At 38.0% G+C, this 18,139-nt stretch overlaps 1 protein-coding gene across 1 annotated transcript in view; it reads left to right on the plus strand.

The window, feature by feature from the left end:
- The window catches only part of LOC139742629 (endothelin-converting enzyme homolog), a 162,977-nt gene that overhangs the window by 9,630 nt on the left and 135,208 nt on the right, over window positions 1–18,139 (plus strand). The window lies entirely within an intron of this gene.

Genomic DNA, 18,139 nt, shown 5'->3' on the forward strand with positions numbered 1-18,139 from the left:
AGACTGCAGTGCATTCATCATGGGATTTTGGAAAACATTTTGTTATTCAAATTCATTTAACTTTTTAGATAAATAAATGTCAGACATGCATGCAATGAGAAAGTTGTAGAGAAAATTCCAGTCTTTTCTGCACACTGATGTAAAATTTTATGACAGTTTCTCTTGCAATCTAATGGTCAGTAGCTACGATATTGTCCAGGTCGGGGAGGCATGACGTTTGCAGATACAACTGTGACAGAAAATTAGAAATCTCAGGACCCTATTTGCAAAAAGATAGAAAATCCTTGAAAAAGCCATACAAATTCCCAGATCACTGTACACAATTTAATCATCTGTTCCTTGTGTCATTATCAACTTTTCCTGCAATTTCATCCAAATTCATCTTTTCCTGCAATTTCATCCAAATTCATCCACAACTTTTTTGAGACAGACAGACAAATAACAACAAAAAACAAACAAACAAATGCTGATGAAAACTTACTTCCTTCCTTGGTGGACGTACTGTAAAATGAGGAATGTTCGCATGCATTTTGATTTCGCGAATTTCACGAGAGCCAGGATTCGCAAAATTGAAATGCACGCGAACGTACTTGTCTACACTATGCGCATTAAATGTTAGAGGCAAGTGGCGAATATTTCATGCCAAGAAAAAGGCAGTCGGCTCCCATTCGCGAAAATTTTATGCCGCGAAAATATTGTGTTTTACAGTACACAGCAATTAGAAATGTAATGTCTAGACCTTGGGCTAGTAAAGGTCTGAATGCATAAGACTATCTTAGAATTGTCACATTGCAATTTGTGCTGATTTCCAGACTACCATGATCCTGACAAATTATTCCTAGAATGTTTCACAATACAGCTGTACCATGCTGAACTCACCCTTGTTATGCCAGTGGTTGTAGGTGAAGGCTGTTTCCTTTTTTTTAGCCACTCCCCCCCTCAATCTTTATGAGAACAGGGGAGGTAAAAAAGAAAAAGAAAAAGAGAGCATAGGTTTTCTTATTGATTTTGCAGTTGTTGCCTTATGGTAGCAATAATAGCATTTTGTTTCTAGTAATAGCATCAGGGTTAAATTGTCGTCCATTGGGCCAGGGATATTTACTTTTGTTCAGATATTACACTTACCATATGTGACTGTGCATCACAAAACCAACAAAAGTCGCACAACCTGATTTTCCATGAGGACTTGAAATGGGTGAAAGAGGAAAACCTAGTCAATCTTTTAATCAATTTTTAAAATGTTTTTTGAGAGAGCAGTTCTTCTCCAATATGTATTAAAGTTTGGGATCATAAAGCAAATAGGAAATTGTATTTTCCCCCTTTTTTTTTAAACTAAAACACTTTGGTTCAGTCTGGCATTAAGCCTTTCTCAGATTTACGAATATGGAGTACAAGAAACCCTGCAAACACTTTTCACTTTGAACAGTAATAACTTTTGAAAGGATGATGCTGTTGCATTTGAAGTGAGTATCAGTCATGAATAGAAATGTGCAAACTTTCAGTTTAGGTTAATAATCCCCTCATTGTGGTTGCCATGGAGTTTTATATATTGTTCTTTGTGTCATTAATTGTAGAGAGAATAGCTGAGGGAAATTACGCACTTGATAGACCCTCATCTTCAAAGCCTCTTTTCTCAGTACACACTTTTCCAGAGTGTGTGCTTTCTTTCCATTTTTTTTTTAAATGGGTGTGGAAAGTTCATTTGCATTGAATTGTTATTTAAATGTTATATAATTTCAAAGCGTGGAGTCTGCTTTTTCAGAATAATATGCTATTTGCTATTAATCCATGTCTGGTTACTCCAAACGGGGATTTGTGATGCAGGGTTATCATCATATATAGAAGGGCTTTCTATGAATGATTACTAGTACATTGAGACTAGTTAAATCAAATGATACAACCTTCTGGGACAATCACAAAACCTGCCAGAGGCTTGCCTGACATAGCAACAACTAGTGGTCCGTACGAACAAACCAACTTCACACTTTTTATGTGAACTTGAATGAAGGTATGTGAACATGATCCGTGTGCAATTTGCCAGAACCATACTGAGAAATGTAGACACTATATGTTGGCATACTGCACTTGCATGCCAGCAGGGAAATATCAATCACTTCATATACACTCCTTCCCTCCCCCCCCCCAAAAAAAAAAAAAAAAAATGCATTTCTCACCAATATCGACACGAGATATAACAAGTGAAAACTGTAGGCCCTAAATCCCGCAACTTCCACATTTTATGTCTGATTTTGATGAAACTGCTGAAAAGTTCTGCTCATCCGATTCACCCTAAATTTTTATATGAGTCAAGCTGAATACCAGCAAATAGAATGTGGAGTTGCACTGTAGCAAGTTCAAAAAAATTTAGCTTACAATTTATGTCAAAATGAACTATTACAGTCACTTTGTGAAAGAGTGGAGTCAGCCCAGTGGACTGCACCAGTGAACTACATTAGCTCAGCGGCATGCATCATTGGATTGCATGTACTGTAGTTGAATTGCTTTAAAGGGACTGTGTAGTACAAATGCATGTTGCTTTGTATTGATTCATGATGATACAATCATCACTTATATGTGCTATAGATTTCATAAGAATTTACTACTATTTTTCTTCAGATTACATAGTACTTGGATATATACCAGAAATTTTCCAAACCAAGATTCTGTCAGTACCATCATCTGTCAGTCACTGGTCAAATACAATGTACCCTGTTACTTTAATGTTTGAGTAACAAAAGACATTATTTTGGAACGCATTCCCCCAGACTGAGCATAAATTTAATGTTTCCCTTTAATGTCTTTTGTAAATCATAATTAGAATTAATATAGAAACATGCAAGTTGTGCTCAAAAAGGTGTTTTCCAATGTCTTTATGTTCATCATATTAATACTTAATACTTTAAGCAACAATTGACAGATGATGTCATTAGCAGAATGTTGGCTTGGATTTTTTTTTTTTTGAAGAGGGGGGGGGGGGGGGTGTATCCAGACAATCTGGAGAAAAAAAAATGCAGGGAACATATCGTCGCTGGGGCGACAAGACCTCGTATAGATCTACAAAATATCAAATGTTCAGGAGAGCAAAACACCATGGCAGCCAAATCACTAGCAAATGGGAGAGCCTTTCCTTGGACATGCCATGGTGGCTTCATTATTGGGGTAGGACAGCTAGGATTTGGACAGGACATCACTTAACTGATTATCTGACCATTAATCCAAAAAAGTCATTTTCACCAAAATTTCAGATATGAGGTCTTGTCGCACCAGCGATGATTCCTTTGTCCACATCAATCCACACAAGTCAACATGCATGCATGAATTTGCATTGCATACTTTTCCGTAGTCTCTGGTCTTGGCTCTATAATGGACTTGAAAGCTGTGAATGGAAGATAATACCCACTTCTTTTTCTTTGTATGACGTGTATGTTGGTATTTGATATCTGTAGTGTTGTTACGAGCCACTCGATAAAGCAGAATTGGATGCTGTGAAAGCAAATACAAGTGTACAATCCAGTCATCATTGTTCCTGCTGGCTTGGTTATGAAAGTAGATTTGTTTTTGGTTTCTTTTGCCCTTCCTTGTGCTTACATTGTGCTATTGAGAGGCAATTAATGCAAATATGATCTCATGCATGGTTACTGATGGTTTTGTTTGGCAGATAGCTTTCTGCCAAAGTGAACATGTCGATGACCCATTGGGAAAAGATGATTAACCATAAACACTTAACCGCATTTGGCATGTCATACCATGTTATCTGTTTTTGGATTTCATGGCAATATCGTGTACATTGATGTCTGCACTCTGGAAATGCTTTGATTTCTAGCACTAAAGGCAGTGTTCATGGTATAAGATAGTACAGCTGCTACATGTATGTGCTCATGTTGCTGGAATTTGAGAGGTTCGATTGTCTTGACGTCATCAAAAATTTACCAGTAAGTTTACACCTCCATGACTGAGAACATTGTTGCTTCCACCAAATACAAAATGTAGGTTTTACAATTTTCAGGCTTGGTCTGTTGTAGTATGGAAGAGGTGGTTGTACTTTCATTGTGATCAAGATCATGATCTGAATCCAGGATTTGTTCAATGGATGCATTCACAGTTCATAATTTTAATCCAAAGTCTGGAATGTGTGTTTGTGGGACAGGGGGGGGGGGGGGGTAGACAACATTCTTGCTGGTACACTTCATTGTTAAATAGACAATAGCTACAGTCACACTGGCAAAAGATTGCTAAGTTTACAGGGATGGTATCGTTTTGATTGAGACCTGGCTTCAGGGTTTTTTTTTTTTTTTTTTTTTTTAGTGAGATAATAAGAAACCTCACATGAAATATGAAAGAGCATGTAATTCAAAGAGGAATTCAATGTTTATTTGATGAAAAATTGTTTTGAAATACACCACTGAGATATTCAAAACAAGTGATCCCAATAAAAGGTGGGACCCACCTTTTATTAGGATCTCTTTATATTACCATGTTTTTGGATATCTCCTCCATTTCAAAACCAATTTTCATCAAATAAACTTTGAATTCTTCTTAGAGAATGGTATTCTCCGTATCATTTCATAAGTGGTTTTTTAGTATCTTGCAAAAAGTTAAAAGCCCAATCCTCATCTCCACCAATACCATACCGTCCCTTTAAAGATTGTGAAGTCTTTGTGATCTTTGCTCATCTATTTCTACTAGCAGCCAAACTTTTGAATTTATTAATTTCTTGAAGTTTGGGTCACCAGTGGGCATGCACAAGAAAGAAGAGAGAGTATATACGCTGTCTGACAGCTAATGCTTGTAACAAAACAATGCACACAGGTCCATCCCACTGAGGCACCACCCATAAAACCATCGTTAATCTTTGTTGCAAACAGGTGGTAGACTGGTCACGTTCCAAACTTTTCAAAGTTTCAGTCACGAGCGTTTAAATAGTTTGAGTGGTAAGTTTACAAGAAGTGTTTTGAGAAGTTTCATGGAAATTTTCCAGTCATACTGACAAAACTTCAAGATCTTAAAAATGTCAATTTTGAAGGGATGGACAGTTTCAGTTGAAGTGGGGTTTCAGGTTTCCAACGGTTTTTGACGATGATTTTTTGAGATAATTTGAATCCTCTCCTGAAATATGAAAGACATAATAATTCTAAGAGGTATCCAAAGTTTATTTGATGAAAACTGGTTTTGAAATGGCCGAGATATCCAAAATAAAGCGATCCTAATAAAAGGTGGGAACTACCATCTATTAGGATCACAGTGACTTTGTTTTACTTCGTTTTTGGATATCTCAGCCATTTCAAAACTTATTTTCATCGAATAAACTTTGAATTTCTCTTAGAATTGTATACTCTTTACCATTTCATAGATTGGTTTTGAAGTATCATGCAGAAAGTTAAAAGCTGAATCCTCACTGCAACCAATACTGTATCATCCCTTTAAACTTTCTGATGTTTTGCCAGTGTGACCGCAGCTAGTGTATAAGAGTGATTTCTCTAATTTTGGCCAGAAAATTAGGGCCTCTGACACACAACTTAAAGGACAAGTTCACCTTCATAAACATAAGGATTGAGAAAACGCAACAATATTAGTAGAACACATCAGTGAAAGTTTGAGGAAAATTGGACAATCGATGCAAAAGTTATGAATTTTTTAAATTTTTGTGTTGGAACCGCTGGATGAGGAGACTACTACAGCTTGTGAGTCATATGCGTACAACAGTATAAAGAAAATATAAAAGAAAATTCAACATATTTTTACTTTTTTCGCATAATAAAAGAGCAATTGACTTGCCTCTTTCTAAAGGCAGGGGGAATAATATTACCCATAACATTTATCGGTAACGAGTCAGGGGAATGTGTACTTTTTTCAAAAGATGGAATTTTGTGAAATTCTCTTCATATTTTCCTTATATTGTTGTACGCATGTGACATCTAAGTTATTCATACACTGCAGTAGTCTTCTCATCCAGCGGGTACTGCACAAAAACTTCAAAAATTCATAACTTTTGAACGGATTGTCTGATTTTCCTCAAACTTTCAATGATGTGTTCTACTAATATTGCTACATTCTCTCAATCCTTATGTTTATGAAGGTGAACTTGTCCTTTAATAGGATTACTGTTAGAAGAAGAGTATCCCTTGCTACTAATGCTAGTCTTTGCTCTTGCAGTTCTTCTACACTAATCAGGCAATGTCAACAACAGTCTGATGCCACCTATACAAAGGAAAATCATCTGTCATAAACTGATAATTCACTGATGATAGGCAAAGACATGACTGAAGCACGCTGGTCTATGAATAATTCACAAAATGTTACTTATGATATGCTGCTCTCCTCTCGATTTGAATTAACCCTCACTCTGCCTTGTTTTCCATTGGCACATTGTATACAATTGTACAATGTATGTCTCAGGGAATAATTTTCCAACTCAAATTTGATTAGCAATTTCATCTGATGAATAATATTTTAAATGGTATTCTGTACACTTCTATGGAAGAAAACTGCTACACAAAAGTTAGTTTGTGTAGCAGTAGTATCAAAATGCATAGCAAATTGCGATGCGATACCAGGAAAATTATTCCCCGTGTCTGAAACTAAATGTCACTGAATAAAGATTGAATAGAGATTAATAATTCCCCTGATCCCTGTTTTGTCACCATGGCCTTCCCATTGGACCGAGGCACATTGCTACACCTGAGTAGGCTTGGTAATGACTTAGATCAAGTATGGATGGATTGCTGTCTGCTGTTGAAAGAGCATGGCTAGTTAAGTTAAATAAAAGGTTATAAAGACTGGATGATACGTACATTATCTTTCATTTTGCTCCTTGCTCCATTTCACAGGCGGTGTGAAAAATGAGAGTGATTATTGATTGGGTTTATGATGCTGAGTACAGAGTATGGTTTGTGGTTTATGGGCCTCATTTTGCCTGGAAGAATGCTGCATAAGAATGAGAACATGAATTTGATATGATGGGGGGGGGGGGGGGGGAGGGGAATCAAATGCTTCAATTTGTAGTTTTTACAGGGTGTGCGTGAAGACATTTTCCCAATGTTCATTGAAAGATGTGTGTACGTATTCTAAACATGTGCATACCATTACAGATTTTTCCCCCTTCACTCTTCTCTTACCTTGGATGGGTTGCTTATAATTGAAAAGTGTAATGTGCGAGCACTCCCTTACCCAATGGGTAGACGTCTGTCGATCGATTCGTGAGAGGACTGTTTACGATGCACCCATCGCCCACGCGGGGCTTGGCCTCGGTAGAAAAATGCCGAAAGATGAGGCACTCACCATGTACGCTATTCTCTCCCTGCCCTCCCTGCTTCCCCCCCCCCCCCTAACTCTGCCCTCGCTTCCCCATCCTTTCTTTTTCCACTCCTTCCACGATGCAATCTATCTGATTGAGAAAGCAATCAATTTTGTACCCCTTTGCTTTTGCCCTTAAGAGTATCAAGTGAGGTGAGAAAGGGCGTGTCCAACCAGGAAAAGACAGCGTTTAACCCTTTGAGGGTGAGTCCCAAGTATACTCGGCAAGTGTCTATGGGAAATGCGTGTTGTAGCAAAATCAGCCCATCCTCAATGGGTTAAGTACAGCTGCAATGTAACTGAAGGAAGAGGCTATAGATAGGATTGGGCAAAGTCCATACTGCAAGGAAAATTTTAGTTGCGAATGTACCTCAAACACTTTGATATTAATCGCTAATCTTGTAATAATGGCTAGATGTGGGAGGGATACTGAATGATCTTTCCAAAGGGTTTGAGATGCTGGTGGGGAAGGTTAAAAGTCCTGCAAAGGGATGTACTGTGTGTAGCCTCTGTAAAGGCATTTCAGATCCAGAGGTCAGCACACAATTGATAGCTTGACAATTATAATGTATTAAGTGTATAACTAAAGTCGTTATCTGTCATACAACATTATGATATATTAAATGGGTTAGTCAAATACCGGTTAGTGATTGGCTAAACAGAGTCATGTGATGGAGGTACATTTGTTATGTTCGCCCATGGGTGAACATTCTTGGTAATGTTCTCCCATGGGAGAACATTTTCACGTAACAAATGACAGAAGGCCTAGGACCGGCAACCCACGCGCGCACAGTGAATTTGGCTCTGCGCGAGCGAGCGATCGAGTGCGTTGCTGTGATCTGCATATCGCATGCATGCTGGTTGCAAAGATCGTACACTGTATGTACAGCGCAGTCGCTGTGTAGCGCACTGGTCGGGTTACGCTAACTATGCGTAAGTACACTGAATCTCTACGATCTTTGGTGGTTGACGTTGACGTATTTGACTAACCCATATAATATAACAGATGATGACTTTTGTTGTCGGGAACATACCAAACGTTCCACCCTCAGGGTTTGAAATGCTATTTCGGGAGGCTATAAGTCCCTCGACTTCGTCTCGGGACTTATAACCTCCCTCAATAGCATTTCAAACCCTTCGGGTGGAACATTTGGTATGTTCCCTCCCCCGTCAGTCATCATCTATATAATACAGTACTTATTAATCAAATAAGTGCCTCAAGGATGCCTGCTATCAGTTTGAATTTGCCATGCTATTCATTCTTGCAGTATCCCTGACAGTTCCACTGCGTGGTACAAGTGCAGTATTTGCATACAGTGTGTAGGCTGCCCAATTTCTTAATGTGTCACTGCTTCTTGAAATCACATCAAATTTGTATGTTACAGGTAACACAGTATTGGTCGCTCAGCTAATAACGTTTCATAGAATATGAAAATTCATTTGTTAGTTGCGCTGGATGTATGACCATTGCTCTATTATTTGATGTCTCGTCCTTGTTTCTATCATGTGATAATGTTGATCCAATCATTGTTTAGTCTCTCGAGTTACTCATTTATTGTATGTAAATATGCCGTATATTTAATGAGTTTTCCGTGAATGGTGATTTCCTGACAATTTTGCGTGTGGTTTAATTTGTGAATGTGGAGTACAGTAATGAATGAATTTAAGTGTATGAGTGCATGCACATTGCATTCCTGCCAGGACGAGAGTAAAAAAAAAAAAAAAAATGTGTGAATTGTTAAATTCCTCAATAGCACCCAACCTGTGAAATTCACAAAAATAAAAACCCTGCAAAATATACAGGGTTTGTACATGTGTGACAGATACAGTAGGCCTACTGTTGTACAGTGTACAAGTGTATAAAGTTAGCTTATAAAGTATTGCCCACATCACCTGCTATGTACTCTAAGATCACAGATTTAACCACTCGCAAAATATATCGAAGGAAGTCATCAAGCCAGGAGAATTGAAAAATTACATTTCCATAGTGAAAATTATAATGAAGAGCCACAACTGGTACCAATCGTACACATACATAGAAGTGTGGTGTTGCAACTGGGTTTGAAAAATTCCTCAATCCCAAACCTACATTTTTGTACTGCAGAGATCTGTGAAGATATCATTTTACCTTCCTGTTCATTGAGGCAATTACTGTAAAACCAGGAAAGTTTGCATTCATGAAACTTTTGCAAGTTTTGAAAGAAGCCAAGATTAGCAAAAGTAAAATGCCCTAGACATGATTTTTTGTTGCTGTACACGATGCAATGAATGCCAATGGCAATTCACGAAAGTTTTATGCCGTGAAAAAACACCATCAGCGCCAATTGGCGAAAGTTTCAAGCTGCAGAATATTTCTTTTTTTTTTTACAGTCGTATTGACTCGAACACCCATTTTCAGTATTCCCATTTAAAGTTTAATTTCAAAGTTTATAATTATGCTCTTGTGACCATCATTGGTGAAGATTTATTACTCTGCTTTCGTGTTTAGCCGACAATATTTGTTTGTCAATCTCTATTTCTTTGGATTACATTGAAATGTGAATGTGAAACAAGGAAAGAAGTCCGTGAATGAAATAAAAACAAACAAAAAGATATTTTCTTCCTTTCTGCTTGATTCAAATGCAAGTGGCGTGGAACAAATGACCCAGAAATGATTTCCCCGCAGACGTACAGTAGATGAGGCAGGCCGTAATCTAGAATGGCATGGCTAGTGGAGCGAGAGTATGAATTATGGACACATTTTCTCAGCTCAATTCTGTCCACATAATGAGATTGGAATGCTTTTCGGTGCATGCCTTAAAATTCTATTTCCTCAAGTGAGACTCAGTTTCTTTGGCAGGTCAAAATCATTTCTCATTTTCCTCTCAAATTTATTTGAGCTACATGTATCGCTGAGCAGCATTTTCTGGTACAGTTAAAAACCTGCACAAAGCTTTACATATAGTTGGCAGACAAAAACAAACAAACAAACAAACAAACAAACAAACAAACACTGTAGACCTTAGACAAAATTAAAATGATAAGTAATTCATAGAGGAGATGACGGACTGTTAATGTTGGATTTTCATACGATTGTAAGGGTCATTAAAGAATTACATTTTTGAAATCAAATTTTAACAAAGTAATAAGTGCTTTATTGAAAATTAATTGTACTCATTTCAGATACACTTCTCTCATGTATGTTGGGGATGTGGTGGGGGTGATGACATATTAATGACCACAAGTGCACAGTGAATCAGAATCATCCAAATACCAATTTATGGCGGAATAGTGCATGAGGCAACATTTTCTGTGCCTTTAGTGCATTAGCCATACTACTGCAAGTTTGCATGCACATTTTCATCAAATAGACTGCTTTTTAAATGGATACTCTTCATGACAAGGTTGATCAGGCCTGACAACCGCAGAGCTTTCCCGAGGCTTGCCAAACTGAGCAACAACTATTATGCAAATTGGATGGTTCCCAAGTATTAAAATGCATCATGTATCTGTGCAGGTTGATGGAAAAATATGTTACTAAGACGTCAGTGGAAGAAATCTCCATACATTTGAATGCATTGTAGGTAACAGGACATTGTGTTGTCGTTGCAATTGAAGCAGAAGAATTGTACAGTACTTTTCATCAAATGCATCCCAGATTGTAATCTGCTTCAGTAGGTACATTATATGACTTCGGAAGATGAGACATTTTTCCAGAATTAATGAACAGTGGGCTTTGTGTTACATTTTGGTAGATGCCACACCCCAGTTCATTGCACTTTAATCAGTGACTGGCACTTCTTTCTTGTGATTTGTGTAATCTTTGTGTCAACTAGGTATTGTACAATTTGTACTAGATGCTACAACTGTAGGATCTCTGATTAGATCACATTGAAACAGGTAATATAATCTTGTGACTGTTAACATGAAGATTGAAGATCTTGAAGATTAGTTTATGATGAAAACCATTACACATCTAATCAGGTTTACTCTCTATCCACGAGTCGGGGAGGGGGGGCACTCATAGTTTATATTGTTGCGTGAACATGATAATCAATGAACTCCAAAGTTAGTGTGACCTCTCCATGAACCCTATTCCTCCTCATCTTTTGGGTCAATTGCCTCCAGTTCATGTTGTACACTACTGCATTTTTGCACATTATCAGATTTATTGTGAGTGCTCCATCTACATATTTCTACTGGTTCTGTGCTTTAATCATCAAGTTAGGGACCCTCACTGAAAAATGCAATTTTAAGATTAAATGTCATATGGACGTGCATTGCAGTTTAAAATGGCAAGTTAGCGACTGAAGTTTTAAACTTCAAAGAGTACAAATGTTGTGTGAATGCAACCGGAGTGAAAGAAATTTATACATTTTTATATTACTGTAGACTTAAAGTGTGTTCATTAACTCACTTCTGCCATAGAATTAAGGTTTCCAAACAACTTTCAGGGAGATTTTGGGCAGTTGAAAACTGCAAAGCTGTTTCGATTCTGGGGTTAGAAATGCCATTCTGAAACCCTGAAAAGAGTGCGATCGCAAACGGGTGAGAGCCAGAAATGCCCTTCTGTGAAGATGAGAAATGCAAAGTTGTTTTGAAACGCATTTATAGCTCGGACCTGCCCACGCACCTACAACTGCCAACTGCACATGTCTGTTCCTTGGGTCAAACTGCACAATTAATGGAGCTGTGCAGTAACAAGGCCTTCTTCTGGACTCATGATAAACATAATAAACACAACAACACAAGAGACGCTATCCGAAAAGCCTCTCCAATGTGCATTTTGATAGTTGGTATTGAAACGTGTTTCAAACATGGGAAAGATGATAAACACAGCCTAAATGAATCCCCATAGGCATCATCAGAAACAACCCTACACTGAAGAACCAAGGTCCAACAAATGCCCCCAGTTTCTTCAGCATTTTCCAGCGTCTAGCACGAATCCAGCTGTATCTTGTCAGGGGCCGAGCAAAGCCATCAATCAGAGTGACGAACTGCCCAGTTCGACAGCAGCTTTGCACATCGCGCTGATGAGGTTCGTTAGGAAAATGCTTTACTGCGCCCCTATTCTATCATGGAGAGAGGACATCCACAACTGCAAGACTGAAATAATAAGAGTTTACGCTAATGAGCATCACCTCAAAATTCATGACAGTGTGAAAATGCTTTGTGCAGTAAAGCAGCTTCTAAAACTGATATCTGTAATGATGATTCTTCCTGTTAGACATATTACCACATACTGTACATTGTATACAAGAAGCTTTAAACGTTATCTGCTCATTCCTTTCTCCACTTCTATAGATTTAATCATCTATAGATATGAAAAGTGTAGTACACCTCTCTCTCTCTCTGTCTGTCTGTCTTGTCTACATGGCTACATTTACATGTAAGACTCTATTGCAGAGTGTGGTGTGTTCCACCAAAGACATTATACATGTACGTGTACATTCCCTTTTCTCATATTAAGGGCAGATTTCATGTGTTCTGCACTGACTTCACGTACATATGGTGTACCTTTGAAAATCATGATGTATAGTGCCAGTTGTGATGGAATACTTTAATACATTTACATGTAGGTTTGTTGCCATACACATGATCCAAGATGTAAAAGTGGCTGAGGACTTCATGTGTATGTGTAACCAAATCTTCCACATGACACATCATCTGTGAATATGATCAATTATTGTATGAGGTTATTGCATCAATATCAGAAAATCATTTACAAGATAATTTATGTAGTCAGCTATTATATTGATAATGATAATGATACAAACATTTCAAATGTGTCTGTATATCCATCATGAATAGATGCTCTTGGCACAGATAAATGCAGATAGAAGAAATGAAGAGCGATACGAGAAAAGGGATGAAAAGATTTTTTTTAAAAACAAAAAATGCTTTATAATGTATAGATAACATGATTTTGAGTGAAATCTTCAAGTTACTATGAGAGGACGGATTATGACTGTCTTGTGGGAGTAATATTCTATAGGACTAGACCAACATATACTGTATGTGCTGTATATTTAGCGAGCATATTTTTCATGAATCAGGACTTCCGACAATTTCACAAGTGGTTAAATTGTGATCATAGAACACAGACATAAATGGAGTAATGTACGTGTGCATGTCACATTCATGTCAAGAACAGAGTAAATTACATATTTCGAATGTTGTTAAATTCATTAAAAGCGCCAAACTCGTGAAGTTAGCAAAAATGAAAAATCCTCGCGAAATATATGGCATATACTGTAGATTCTTTAAGTAGCGGAGGATATCGTGATGTGTTTCTGTACAGTAGAGAGGGAGGCAAGAGGATTGCTCCCTGTACACACATGTGCTGTAAGATATTACAGCATAGCTCTGCATGCACTCTTCTTCGGGTCACTGCGACTACAGTAGGCAAAGATGAAATGTGGACCGGGTACGGATGATGCATGCATGCATGCATGCAGCCTTTGAGCACACAGTCCCTTTATCTTCAGCTATCATCATGTGATGAGGTGCCAAGCAACGCTCCGCTGTTCCGCCCTTGTATCATACGCATCACACCAATCTATCCATAGTTTGCTGAGGTAGAGACGATGATATCTTGGGATATTGCAAGAGACGGAGACGGAGTGTGTGATGCAAGAGGAAGACAGAGAGATGATGATGAGAGAGAGAGAGAGAGGGAGAGAGAGAAGGGGGGGGGGGGAGGGAGGGAGGAAGGGGGAGATGGAGAAAGAAACAGAGATAGTGAATCATAGGAAACAACAAGGGAGGAAAAAATAGGATGGGGAACAAGGAGATGGGAAACAAAATATGACAAAACAGAAAGAGAAGGAGAGAAAAGAAAAATGATATAAGAGAGAGAGAGAGAGAGAGGGGGGGGGGGGGAGAGACAGAGAGAAGCATTAAAGGACAGGTTCACCTTCATAGACATGTGGATTGAGTAAATGCAGCAATATCAATAGAACACATCAGCAAGTGTTTGAGGAAATTCGGACAATCCGTTTAAAAGATATGAATTTTTGAAATTTCTGCTTAGTCACTGCTGGATGAGAAGACTACTACAGCTGTGATGTCACATGTGTACAACAATATAAAGAAAGTATAAGGAAATTTCAAGATATTTTCACTTTTCGCATAATAAAAGAACACTTCACTTCCCTCTTTCAGAAGGCACGGGTAAATAATATTACCCATAATATAATGTCAGTGACAAGTCAAGGAAATGTGCACTTTTTTCAAAAAGTAAAATTTTGTGAAATTCTCTTTATATTTTCCTTGTATCGTTATATGCATGTGACATCATACACTCTAGTAGTCTTCTCATCCAGCAGTGACTGTGCAGATACTTTAAAAATTCATAACTTTTGAACGGATTGTCCGATTTTCCCAAAACTTTCACTGATGTATTCTACAAATATTGCTGCATTCACTCAATCCACATCTGTACTGTATATATGAAGATGGACTGAAAGAGTGTGAAAATGGAAGGCAGAGATAGGGAAGGGAGAGAGGGGCGAGAGAAAAAAAATATCAGGCAGGACAGAAGAAAGAAAAAGGAAATTAGAGACAGAATATGACAGAGATAGGTGGAGGGGGGGGGGAGATAGAATATAACAGACAGGGAGAGAGAGTTAGAGAAAGAAAGAAAAGGAGATTAGAGAGAAAACATAACAGACAGAGATCGTGAGGGAGATGGATAGGGTGGGAAAGGGGGGGGGTAGGGGGAAGGAGAGAAATGAAAGCTCTCGAGCCTGTCCTCTCCAATCTCCCACGAGCTGTTTGGTGGCTTTTTTTCCTCCCCTCCCACTACCTAAATAATGCATTATGAATGTTAGCACCGTCGTTTGAAATCATGGCGTACACTTCAATGTTATGAGAAGGAATGGGCTGTCACTGTGGATTCAATTCTCAGAAATATTAAGTGAGTATCTGATGAGAGCTGGATTGGAATGTACATTTGTACTTGTGTCGTCACGGTAACTTGTATATTAGGCACAAAATGTAAAGATTGATGTGCATTTATGTTGTGGTGTAACGAGTGTATAAATGTGAATCTGTGTGTTGCGTGTTTTATCTCGCCCCAAAGTGCTCTCATGTCTTTAGTAATCATGCAATAATGGTTTCGTACCAGAGCAGAGCGGGCTCTGAAAAATTCGAACGAGCCGTTAGTTTGACTCGACGCGGTACCATGACAATCAATATACACGTATTGTACGAAACCATTATTGCATGATTACTAAGACATGAGAGCACTTTGGGGCGAGTAAGTCTCACAGTGTTAGTTATATGAAAGGTACTTTAACCTGAAACACAAACTAAGACAAGGAAACTCAGGGAAACTTTTGAGGTACCAAAACTTTATAGTATCTTTAAGCATCAGTGACCTACATGTAAAATGGATGATATTTTGATTATCTATGTCAAGGAGTTTCTGTTTAGCCATCTTTTGTCTGCTAGTCTGTGAGGAGTATCAGTTGAGAAGTTGCAGATTTCTAGGAAATCATCAGAATAGATCTGTTGCAATTTATGAATAATATGTAGACTGTATTAATTAGTTTTTGATGGGGATTATTGTTAAAGGATGTGTGCTCAATTTAAATTAAATCTTTTAATTGTCTGTCATATTGCATGAAATAATCTTATTTATAAAATACACAATTGCCAGAGGGTAGTAAGTGAGTGCCTTGAGCACCATTGAGTGGATATGTTGCGCATTATAAATGTCTATATTATTATTATTATTATAATTATACTAAATGCCTTTGTCTCAGCACGATTTTGCTGTTAGCAATTTTACTGACAGTATCTCCATTGTGTGCATGCCATATGCAGTCATCTGCACTCATCTGCACTGAGACGCTGTACATGCCAGCAAGATGTGTACATGCATGGCATGCCGCCTTGTCTGTCCAATCAATGAATTATGGATAACTCTCTGTGATTTGTGTAATAGTCTTGCCACATCAACTTCTCTACTCTCTTTCCACTCTCTTTCACTCTCTGTCTTCCTTCCTCTTTTCTGCTTTTGCTGTTGTTGTTGTTGTTTCTGTCTTCCGTGATGAGGTTGAGGAACCTTTGCCGGAACAGTGACAATTATATTACAGTCATCCAGGCACAACGGTGGTGGCAAGAAGTATGTTTATATTGGAAGGTGAATTGATGCATTTCTCATGCACTGATCAAAAAGAGACCTGCGTATGGTGAAGTTTCCATTATGTGCATTCACATTTTAGTCCCATAAATATATTTATTGTATGAGCTGCCCTGGTACATGAACATGAATTAAATGTGCATGCATGGGCAGAGCGTTAAACAGAGCATCAGATATTTTGCTCGGTGCATGAATATTGCATTAGTACAAGCCATCAGTTGGTCATTACAAGGGGCCATAAACTAGAGAACAATATGATTGTGAAAGCAGCAACCTCTATAAGATTCTGCTTACCCACTGCATGCTGTTCTGAAAATATTTGACAATATTTTCATGGCAGTACAGATCGTGTCTTTCACAGATACTATGTATTCCCAGTGGTACACAGATATCTGGGCCCTGTTTTATGAAGAGCTTTAATTGATTAAATAGTTAATTTCTATCATAAGTCTATGGCAGCCTGTGGAATTTTATAATCGATTATATCTTTTGATAAAACAGGGCCCTGAAGTGATGTTATATTTCTGATATTAATTTAAAAAGGGAAGTCCTGCTACAGACGCGAACCTTTTCTTGTGAGGAAAATTGAATTTTCGATGTAACATGGCTGTCCATTGGTGTGCTAACCTTGTCTGCATCCGTTAAAGTGCTCAACAACTGAGTTTTCTGGGAGAAATTTTGAGCTGTTCTCCTCTGTTTAGTGCAAGTTTCCATGGCATTAATTAGGTGCCAAAATGTTTAAAAAGCTATGTCACTCCATTCACTATATGAGATTGATGGAGGGAGATGTGGCATGGACACAACATGCCCAAACCTGTATTGTGGCTACTCTAAGTTTCTGTGTTTGTTCGCTCCGTTGGTTGCGTGGGGAAAGATTGTGTCAAAACCACGTGTGTGAGGTTCACCACTCGTTGATGAATTATTGAATGCTCCTGTTTGCTGTACAGTGAATTGATTTAGTGTTCACCAAATGACCCATACTTAATGTGACTCTACCAGAAAATGGACAAAATATATGATTTTTTTCTAGAAATGCATGATTTTTTAAGGGTAATTTATATGAACTTGTCAAATTGTATCATATACAACCCTAGCGATGTTCTACAAACCTCTGCAGCAATGGGAAGTCATACCTTTCAGCTTTCTAATCTGGAAAGTAGCTGTAGGAGAAAAAAAAATGTTGCAAGAATTAATTGATATCATCAGAGAAACAGGTCTAAGGAAGTGTTGGGCAAAACTGGGGCAGGTATTAAAGGGACTGTACAGTCCTGGGTGAGGTGAGGATTCAGGTTTATAACTTTCCTAAGTGAGATAATGAGAAACCTCTTATGAAATATGAAAGAGCATGTAATTTTAAGAAGGATTCAATGTTTATTTGATGAAAATTGGTTTTCAAATGGCCGAGATATCCAAAAAAGTGATAATAATAAAAGGTGACAGGCCACAACTTTTATTAGGATCTCTTTGTTTCACTTTGATTTTGGATGTCTCAGCCATTTCAAAACCGATTTTCATCAATTAAACTTTTGATTCCCCTCAGAATTGCATGCTCTTTGACATCTCATAGAGTGGTTTCTGAATATCTCGCAAAACGTCAAAAGCTAAATCCTCACCTCAACCTGAACTGTACAGTCCCTTTCAGAGAATTGTACAATTTGAAATTTTTTTTTTAATGTGAGAATAAATTTGAGCAATTTTTTTTCACTCTTTTGTCGCGTA

Source organism: Diadema antillarum, unplaced genomic scaffold, assembly GCF_040938485.1.
Source record: "Diadema antillarum isolate AM-2024a unplaced genomic scaffold, OU_Dant_1.0 seq00001010_RagTag, whole genome shotgun sequence".
NCBI classification, from domain to species: Eukaryota; Metazoa; Echinodermata; class Echinoidea; order Diadematoida; family Diadematidae; genus Diadema; species Diadema antillarum.